Genomic DNA, 9434 nt, shown 5'->3' with positions numbered 1-9434 from the left:
TGTATGGGTTTATGGTTTGCCTCACATTTGGAATTTTTTTTGTTATTATTTCTTTAAGTATTTTCTTTTTCCGGGAACCTTCTTCTTCTGAGATTCTAATTACATGTGTTGTAAATGGCTTAATTATGTCCTACAATTATATAGACTCCAGTCATCTTTTTTTGTTTGTTTGTTTTTGTGTTTTTTTGTTTGTTTTAAATTGCAATAGGTTTTGAGGTACAGGTGATTTTCTGGTTACATGGATGAGTTCTTTAGTGGTAAATTCTGAGATTTTAGTGCACCCATCACCTGAGCAGGGTGCACTGTACCCAATACATAGTTTCTTGTTTCTCACCCTCCTCCCAACCTTCCCCTCAAGTCCCCAAAGTCCATCATATCACTTTTATGCCTTTGTGCCCTCATAGCTTAGCTCTCACTTATAAGTGAGAATAAACAATATCTAGTTTTCCATTCTGAGTTACTTCACTTAGAATAATGGCCTCCAGTTCCATGCAAATTGCTACAAAAGACATTATTTCATTCTTTTTTTATGGCTGGGTAGTATTTGATAGTGTATATATACCACATTTTCTTTATCCACCCTTTGGTTGATGGGCACTCAGGTTGGTTCCACATCTTTGCAATTGTGAACTGTGGTGCTACAAACATACATGTGCATGTGTCTTTTTCGTATAATGACTTCTTTTTGTTTTGGTAGATATCCAAGAGTGGGATTGCTGGATCAACTGGTAGTTCTATTTTGAGTTCTTTGAGGGATATCCATACTGTTTTCCATAGTGGTTGTACTAATTTATATTCCCACAAGCAGTGTAAAAGTATTCCCTTTTCACCACATCCATGCCAACTTCTATTTGTTTTTTTGACTTTTTAATTATGGTCATTCTTGCAGGAGTAAGGTGTTATCTCATTGTGGTTTTAATTTGATGATTAGTGATGTTGAACATTTTTTCATATGTTTGTTGGTTGCTTATACGTCTTCTTTTGTGATTTGTCTATTAATGAATTTTGCCTACTTTTGATAGGATTATTATTATTTTTTCTTACTAATTTGAGTTCATTGTAGTTTCTGGATATTAGTCTTGTGTCAGACACATAGTTTGCAAATGTTTTCTCCCACTCTGTGGATTGCCTGTTTACTCAACTGGTTATTTCTTTTGCTGTGCAAAAGCATTTTAGTTTAATTAGGTCCTATTTATTTTTGGTTTTGCTGCATTTGTTTTTGAGGTCTTAGTGATGAATTCTTTGTCCAAGCCAATATCCAGAAGAGTTTTTCCAATGTTTTCTAGAATTTTTATAGTTTCAGGTCTTAGATTTAAGTCTTTGGTACATCTTGGTTGATTTTTGTTTAAGGTGAGAGATGGAGGTCCAGTTCCATTCTTCTACATGTGGCTTGCCAGTTTTCCCAGCACCATTTATTGAATAGGGTGTCCTTTCTCCAGTATATATATTTTTTGAAGATCAGTTGGCTATAAGTATTTGGCTTTATTTCTGGGTTCTTTATTTTGTTCCATTGGACTATGTGCCTATTTTTATACCAGTACCATGCTGTTTTGGTAACTATAGCCTTGTAACATAATTTGAAGTCAGGTAACGTGATGTCTCCGGGCTTGTTCTTTTGGCTTAGTATTGCTTAGGCTATGTGGGCTCTTTTTTGATTCGATACGAATTTTAGGATTGTTTTTTCTAGTTCCATGAAGAATGGTGATGGTATTTTCATGGAAATTGAATTGAATCTGTAGATTGCTTTGAGAAGTATGGTCATTTACACAATATTGATTCTTCCCATCTATGAATATAGGATGTGGTTCCATTTGTTTGTGTCATCTGTGACTTCTTTCAGCAGTGTTTTGTAGTTTTTCTTGTAGGGGTCTTACACTTCCTTGGTTAAGTATATTCCTTAGTATTTTATTTTTTTGCAGCTGTTGTAAAAGGAAATGAGTTCTTGATTTGATTCTCAGCTTGGTCATTGTTGGTGTACAGCAGTGCTACAAATTTGTGTATGCTGATTTTGTATTTATAATGGATTTGTTTATCAGATCTAGGAGCTTTTGGATGATGGACTCCAGTCATCTTTGTATAGTTTATTCTTTCTGTGCTTCAGCTTAGATACTTTATATTGCTATGCTTTAAGTTTCACTGATATTTATTTCTAGAGTTTCTAATTTGGCATTAGACTTATACTTTTTTTTTTTGTATTTTGGACCAAAAAACCTTTTTTTTCAGTTTTACAATTACATTTTTAAAAATAGCTTTTAGTTTTTTTATTATGTTCATGCTTTCCCACAAATTTTTGAGCATATGTTTGATAGCTGTTTTACTTTTTATCTTTTAATTTTATTTATTTATTTATTTACTTATTTATTTATTTATTTATTTATTTTGAGACAGAGTCTCGCTCTGTCACCAAGGCTGGAGTGCAGTGGTGCAATTTTGGCTTACTGCAAGCTCCGCCTCCCGGGTTCACGCCATTCTCCTGCCTCAGCCTCTCCGAGTGGCTGGGACTACAGGTGCCCGCCACCACGCACAGCTAATTTTTTTTTTTTTGTATTTTTAGTAGAGACAGGGTTTCACCGTGGTCTCGATCTCCTGACCTCGTGATCCACCCGCCTCGGCCTCCCAAAGTGCTGGGATTACAAGCGTGAGCCACCACGCCCGGCCTTATTTATTTTTTGAGATGGAGTTTTGCTCTTGTTGGTCAGGGTGGAGTTCATTGGTGTGGTCTTGACTCACTGCAACCTCCACCTCAAGGGTTCAAGCGATTCTCCTGCCTCAGCCTCCCAAATAGCTGGGACTACAGGTGCCTGCCACTACGCCCAGCTAATTTTTGTATTTTTTTCCTTTTTTTTTAATTAATTTTTTTCTTTTTTTGCACATTAAACAATAAACATTTTCTAAAAATACATACAAACAAAAAGGTGCATATCAAACATATTAGGAAGGTTGCACATGGGAAGACCGGGAATAGAAATGGGGGTGGGAATGAAAGAAAATAAATGAGAGAGGGACTTTGTATGGATCAATGATAATAACTCAATCCTCTCTGTCTTTGACAAAGAAGAAGGAGAAGGAAGAGGAAGAAAAAGAAAGTGGGATAAAGGATCAGAAGGGAGGAAAATAGAAAAAATTAGAGTATGACTCCAGGGTAGACCTGTTTTGTTGTTGCTGAGTTGGTTGGTTGGTTGGTTTGTTGTATTTTTCATATGTTTCGCCATGTTGGCCAAGCTGGTCTCGAACTCCTAGCCTCAAGTGATCAACCCGCCTCGGCCTCCCAGAGTGCTGGGACTACAGGCGTGGGCCACCACGTCCAACCCCCACACTGCGTCTGGCCTCCGTGGTAGATCTCCCAGACAGGGCGGCTGGGCAGAGGCACTCCCCACATCCCAGACGGGGCAGCCCAGCAGAGGTGCTCCTCACATCCCAGACAGGGTGGCCAGGCAGAGGCGCTCCTCACTTCCCAGACGGGGTGGCCAGGCAGAGGCGCTCCTCACTTCCCAGACGGGGCGGCCGGGCAGAGGCGCTCCTCACCTCCCAGATGATGGGCCGCCGGGCAGAGACGCTCCTCACTTCCTAGACGGGGCGGCGGTTGGGCAGAGGCTCTCCTCACCTCCCAGATGGGGCGGCTGGGCAGAGGTGCTCCTCACATCCCAAACGATGGGCGGCCAGGCAGAGACGCTCCCCACCTCCCAGACGGGGAGGCAGCTGGGCAGAGGCTGCAATCCTACCACCCTGGGGGGCCAAGGCAGGCGGCTGGGAGGCGGAGGCTGCAGCGAGCTGAGACCACGCCACCGCACTCCAGCCAGGGCAACACCGAGCACCGAGTGAGCGAGACTCCGTCTGCAGTCCCAGCACCTCGGGAGGCCAAGGTGGGTAGACCACTGGAGGCCAGGAGTTGGAGACCAGCCTGGCCAACATGGCGAAACCCCGCCTCCACCAAAAATACCAAAACCAGCCAGGCGTGGTGGCACGTGGCCGCAATCCCAGCCACCCAGCAGACCGAGGCAGGAGAATCACGGGAGCCCGAGGTAGGGAGTCTACAGCAAGCCGAGACCATGCTGCTTCACTGCAGCCTGGGCAACAGAGGGAGACCATGTGAAAGAAAGAGAGAAAGAGAGAGAGAGAGAGAGAGAGAAAAGCAATAGCTGTTTTAAAGTTCTGTTCCTATTGACTAAGGTTTCTTCTGATTATGAGTCACATGTTCTACTTGTTTGTATGTCTAGGTTGTTAAAAAAATTCTGGACATTGTCATGTTATAATGTTTAGTGTTGAGATTTTGATATTTTCCATTAAAGTCTATTGACTTTTATTTTGCTAGGTAGTGAAGTTACTTGCAGTGCAGCTTGATCTTTTTGAAGCTTTTTTCTGCCTTTGCTGAGTGGGTCTAGGGTAGTCTTTTTTTGTTTTTTTGGTACAAAGTCAGTATATAAAAGTAAATTTTACTTCTACATATCAGCAACAAAACCATTAGAATATGAAAATTTAAAAAACAATTAAAAATACATCAAAAAAGCTACATTGGTGTGTATACTAAATGACCATCGATTGCCATGTGTTTGCTGTCTTGTCAAAGTTTTGATAGTTTTCCTATCTCTTAACTCACTGGGTTGTTAGCATTGCTATCACTATGCTTGCTTCTAACTGTAACTTCTTTTTTTTAAATTTTATTATTATTATACTTTAAGTTTTAGGGTACATGTGCACAATGTGCAGGTTTGTTACATATGTATACATGTGCCATGTTGGTGTGCTGCACCCATTAACTGGTCATTTAGCATTAGGTATATCTCCTAATGCTATCCCTCCCCTGTCCCCTCACCCCACAACAGTCTCTGGTGTGTGATGTTCCCCTTCCTGTGTCCATATGTTCTCATTGTTCAATTCCCACCTATGAGTGAGAACATGTGGTGTTTGGTTTTTTGTCCTTGCGATAGTTTGCTGAGAATGATGGTTTCCAGCTTCATCCATGTCCCTACAAAGGACATAAACTCATCATTTTTTATGGCTGCATAGTATTCCATGGTGTATATGTGCCACATTTTCTTAATCCAGTCTATCATTGTTGGACATTTGGGTTGATTCCAACTCTTTGCTATTGTGAATGGTGCTGCAATAAACATACGTGTGCATGTGTCTTTATAGCGGCATGATTTATAATCCTTTGAGTATATACCCAGTAATGGGATGGCTGGGTCAGATGGTATTTCTGGTTCTAGATCCCTGAGGAATCACCACACTGACTTCCACAATGGTTGAACTAGTTTACAATCCCACCAACAGTGTAAAAGGGTTCCTATTTCTCCACATCCTCTCCAGCACCTGTTGTTTCCTGACTTTTTAATGATTGCCATTCTAACTGGTGTGAGATGGTATCTCATTGTGGTTTTGATTTGCATTTCTCTGATGGCCAGTGATGATGAGAATTTTTTCATGTGTTTTTTGGCTGCATAAATGTCTTCTTTTGAGAAGTGTCTATTCATATCCTTCGCCCACTTTTTGATGGGGTTGTTTTTTTTTTCTTGTAAATTTGTTTGAGTTCATTGTAGATTCTGGATATTAGCCCTTTGTCAGATGAGTAGATTGCAAAAATTTTCTCCCATTTGTAGGTTGCCTATTCACTCTGATGGTAGTTTGTTTTGCTGTGCAGAAGCTCTTTAGTTTAATTAGATCCCATTTGTCAATTTTGGCTTTTGTTGCCATTAGGGTAGTCTCTACTTAGGACTAATGTAGGCCTAAAGCTGAGGCATAATTCTTCATAGATCTTTTCTAAATATTTCATATATGTAATGAAATCTGTCTACTTTATCTGGTTGGAATGCAAAAACCTTCCAACCTCGTGCAAGCTTTGGGAATTTTGCAACTTATAGCTATGTTGTAGTTGTCTTTGCTTCATTTTATGGAGTTTCACTCTATGCATACCCAGTTTAGTATTCAGGCAAAGACTCAAAGTGATCTTTAAGGAGATCACAGGATCTGAGTGTGTGTGTTTACAAAGTGTAGCTCCCTCTTTTCAAATGTTCTATCCACAAATTCTAGCTTTTTCAGGGTCTTTGACATCTACTTTCTGTCTTTTAAGCTCATTAAGATCATTATTTTAAACTTTAGGTCCTCCTCTTTGTGCCATAACCTGGAAAATATATCCTACAAGAAACTATGTGAATACAAGGAGGAACATCATATTTAGTGTGTAGGGACCCTACCAGGCAGTATCTCATTTGAGCCATTATTATCATGATTGTAAGTAACATTTTTTGCCATCCAAATATGAGGAAATGGAGATTCTGTCAATTTACGAATCTTGAACTTGAAAACAAATTCATACATGTATTTAATGAGCATTATATTTACTGAACATCTACTATGTTTTGGTCTTTTTTAAAAATTTTATTTATTTTTGTATTTATTTTTTAATTTATCTTTTAGGCAGGGTCTTGCTCTGTCACCCAGGCTAGAGTGCAGTGGCATAGTATTGGCTCACTGCAACCTCCACTTCCTGGGTTCAAGTGATTCTCCTGCGTCAGCCTCTGGAGTAGCTGGGATTATAGTTGCCTGCCACCGTGCCCAGCTAATTTTTGTATTTTTAGTAGAGAAGGGGTTTCACCATTTTGGCCAGGCTGGTCTCAAACTCCTGACCTCGGATGATCCGCCTGCCTTGGACTCCCAAAGTGCTGGGATTACAGCCATGAGCCACTGCACCCGGCCCATTCTCATAATTTTTAATCAGTCATCTATATCTCTCTTTTTTCTTCTTTGAGACAGAGTCTTGCGCTTTCACCCAGGCTGGAGTGCAGTGATGTGATCTCGGCTCACTGCAAACTCTGCCTCCTGGGTGCAAGCGATTCTCATGCCTCAGCCTCCTGAGTAGCTGGGATTTCAGGTGAACACCACCACACCCAGCTAATTTTTGTATTTTTGGTAGAGACAGGGTTTCACCATGTTGGCCAGGCTGATCTCAAACTCCTGACCTGAGGTGATCCACCCACCTCGGCCTCCCAAAGTGCTGGGATAACAGGCATGGACCACTGTGCCCGGCCTATATCGCTTTCTTATCTAAATCCCTATGCTCCCCTTTTCTTCTTGCCTTTTTTCCCCCAGGGGAATGTTACAGTCCTGCTATTTATCCGGCCACTGAATAAGCTAGCTAAAGCTGGCAGGCACTTCAAATTAATCTTGCATACAATGTCCCCCCTGCCTGGCCATGAGCACAGTCAGGCAAGTTCTGTGGGTATGCCCTGTTTTGGTCTTTTGAAGGTAGCTATTGTATATTGATAAGCCAAAGAGGTATGCATCTTATCTTTGAGAGTTTTGGTTTGGAGAGAAGACTGATAGTAAACAAGCAAGTATAAAAGGAAATATACATGTATATATTGTAATAAGAGCTGTGAAAGACATAAAGAAGCCATGTAACAACCCTGGTAAGGACCTTGAAAGAAACATGGGAACTTAGGTGGGTAAGGTGGAAAATTATGTTTTACATGTAAGGGATATTTAAACAGACATCTGAAGGAGTCTAGGGAGATAAACATGCATGAAGAGTAGGGAAAATGATTTCAGGCAGAGGGTATTACAGTCCTTGATATGGGAAAGAACTTTATGTGTTTAAAGAAGCAAAAAGAAACAAAGATGGTAAAGAATATTGAATAATGGAGAGAGTTACCTCAAATGAGGATGGAGAGTTGGGTAGGAACCTCATCATGCAGGGTTCGCAGGTAGGAAAGAGCTCAATAAATTATTTGGAAAATGTAAATACAAGTTTTATTTTTATTAGTTTATCTACTGCGTGAGATGTTGTATTTAGGAAGACGATAGGGAAACCTACAAGAGTCACAAAGAAATTATTTTAGTAATCTAAGTAGGAGATTTCAATAGCTTATTCTAAGTCCATCAAGATGGAGAAAAGTGGGCAGATTTCGGGTATATTTGAAAAGAGAAACTACAGGGCTTAGTGATAGATCGGAGTCTGGGATGATAGTGGAAGTTAAATCAAGGATGAAAGCAAGTTTCTATTTTGAGCAACTGGATGGTTGGTTGTGATATATAGCGAGATGAGAAAGACAGAGAGAAATAGACTTGGGTGAAGGAGGAGAAGACTGAAGAATTCAAATTGGAATATGTTGAGTTTTAGGTAACCATGAGATCTCCAAGTGAAAATGTCAGATAAACCATTGGTTTTAAAAGAAATAGCGAAGGAACATTATTGGCTGAGAACATAAATGAGGAATTGTTCACACAGATGTTATTTAAAACTATGTGAATGAATACGCTCAGCTAGATCATGTAGAAAGAAATGAGAAGGCTGCGACGCTCAGGATCTAGGGCTCATAACCTATTATGCTTTTAGAGGTCAAGCAAAGGAGAAGCTGCTTTCAAAAGACATTGAATAGGAGCAACTGTAGAGGTAGGAAGAAAGCTCTAGGAGTGAGATTAACCCAACACCAAGAGAATATTTTATAAAGAAAGGAAACACGACAAAGAAGGAACAGTTACCATCTGTTTCAGCCTTTGGTAAGCTTTGCAACCACAGTTTCTGTGTCATGAAAGAGGCAGAAGCTAGATATGAGTTATTTGAAGACTTAATGGGTGGTGAGGTAGTAGAGAAAGAAAATATAAAACTCCAGAGAGCACTTTGTCTGTGAAGAGGAGCAGACAAGAGATATATCAAGGGAGAGTTATATTTTAGGATGACAGAAAATGGAGTGCTTCTATATGCTGAACTATTCCACTAAAGAGAGAGAATTTTATGATGAAGAAAAAGAGAGGGTGCCTAAAGGAACAGAATCCTTGGGAAAATAGGAGAGGAAGGGATCAAGACCCATGTAGAAGGACAAGCCTATGAAAAGGAAAAAAAAATTCCACTGTAACTGGAAGGTAGAAAGAAAAAGAAGTGTAGATGCAGGTGGCTTTGTAGATGCAGTGAGATGAGCCATCAGGATCTGAATGACAATTTAAAATATCTGAATATAGTAGGAGTTGAAGTCATTGGCAGAGAATTAGGGGTATTGTCATTCTCAAGGAGGAAAGAGAAGTATGACTTATGAGAACAGAGAAGAGAGGAGAAGGGTAAGAAATCATTTTCTTAGTGATCCAGAAAACATTAGTAGATTCCCCAGGCAGTGTTGAGAGTATAACTACATTTAAGATCATAATTTAACATAAAATGTTTTAGCCTACTTGTATAAATTTTCTCCATCAGAGTTAAGTTTCTTATGTATAGTAAAAATCACATAGATATTTGAGTTAACACAAGATTGACTTACTTTTTTTTTTTTTTTTTTGATGGAGTTTTGCTCTTGTTGCCCAGGCTGGAGTGAAATGGCACAATCTCGGCTCACCACAATCCCCGCCTCCCGGGTTAAAGGTATTCTCCTGCCTCAGCCTCCTGAGTAGCTGGGATTACAAGCATACGCCACCACATCCGGCTAATTTTGTATATTTTGTAT

The 9434-nt window shown here is 40.1% G+C and overlaps 1 non-coding gene across 1 annotated transcript; it reads right to left on the bottom strand.

The window, feature by feature from the left end:
* Nucleotides 1-7091: 7091 nt before the first annotated feature.
* Nucleotides 7092-7227, bottom strand: LOC134735021 (small nucleolar RNA SNORA58). The gene has a single exon (XR_010117885.1). It is a non-coding gene; the product is annotated as a small nucleolar RNA SNORA58 (small nucleolar RNA).
* Between the last annotated feature and the right edge of the window lie 2207 nt (nucleotides 7228-9434).

Source organism: Symphalangus syndactylus, chromosome 12, assembly GCF_028878055.3.
Source record: "Symphalangus syndactylus isolate Jambi chromosome 12, NHGRI_mSymSyn1-v2.1_pri, whole genome shotgun sequence".
NCBI lineage: Eukaryota > Metazoa > Chordata > Mammalia > Primates > Hylobatidae > Symphalangus > Symphalangus syndactylus.
This window is presented reverse-complemented; position numbering and strand designations above follow the sequence as displayed.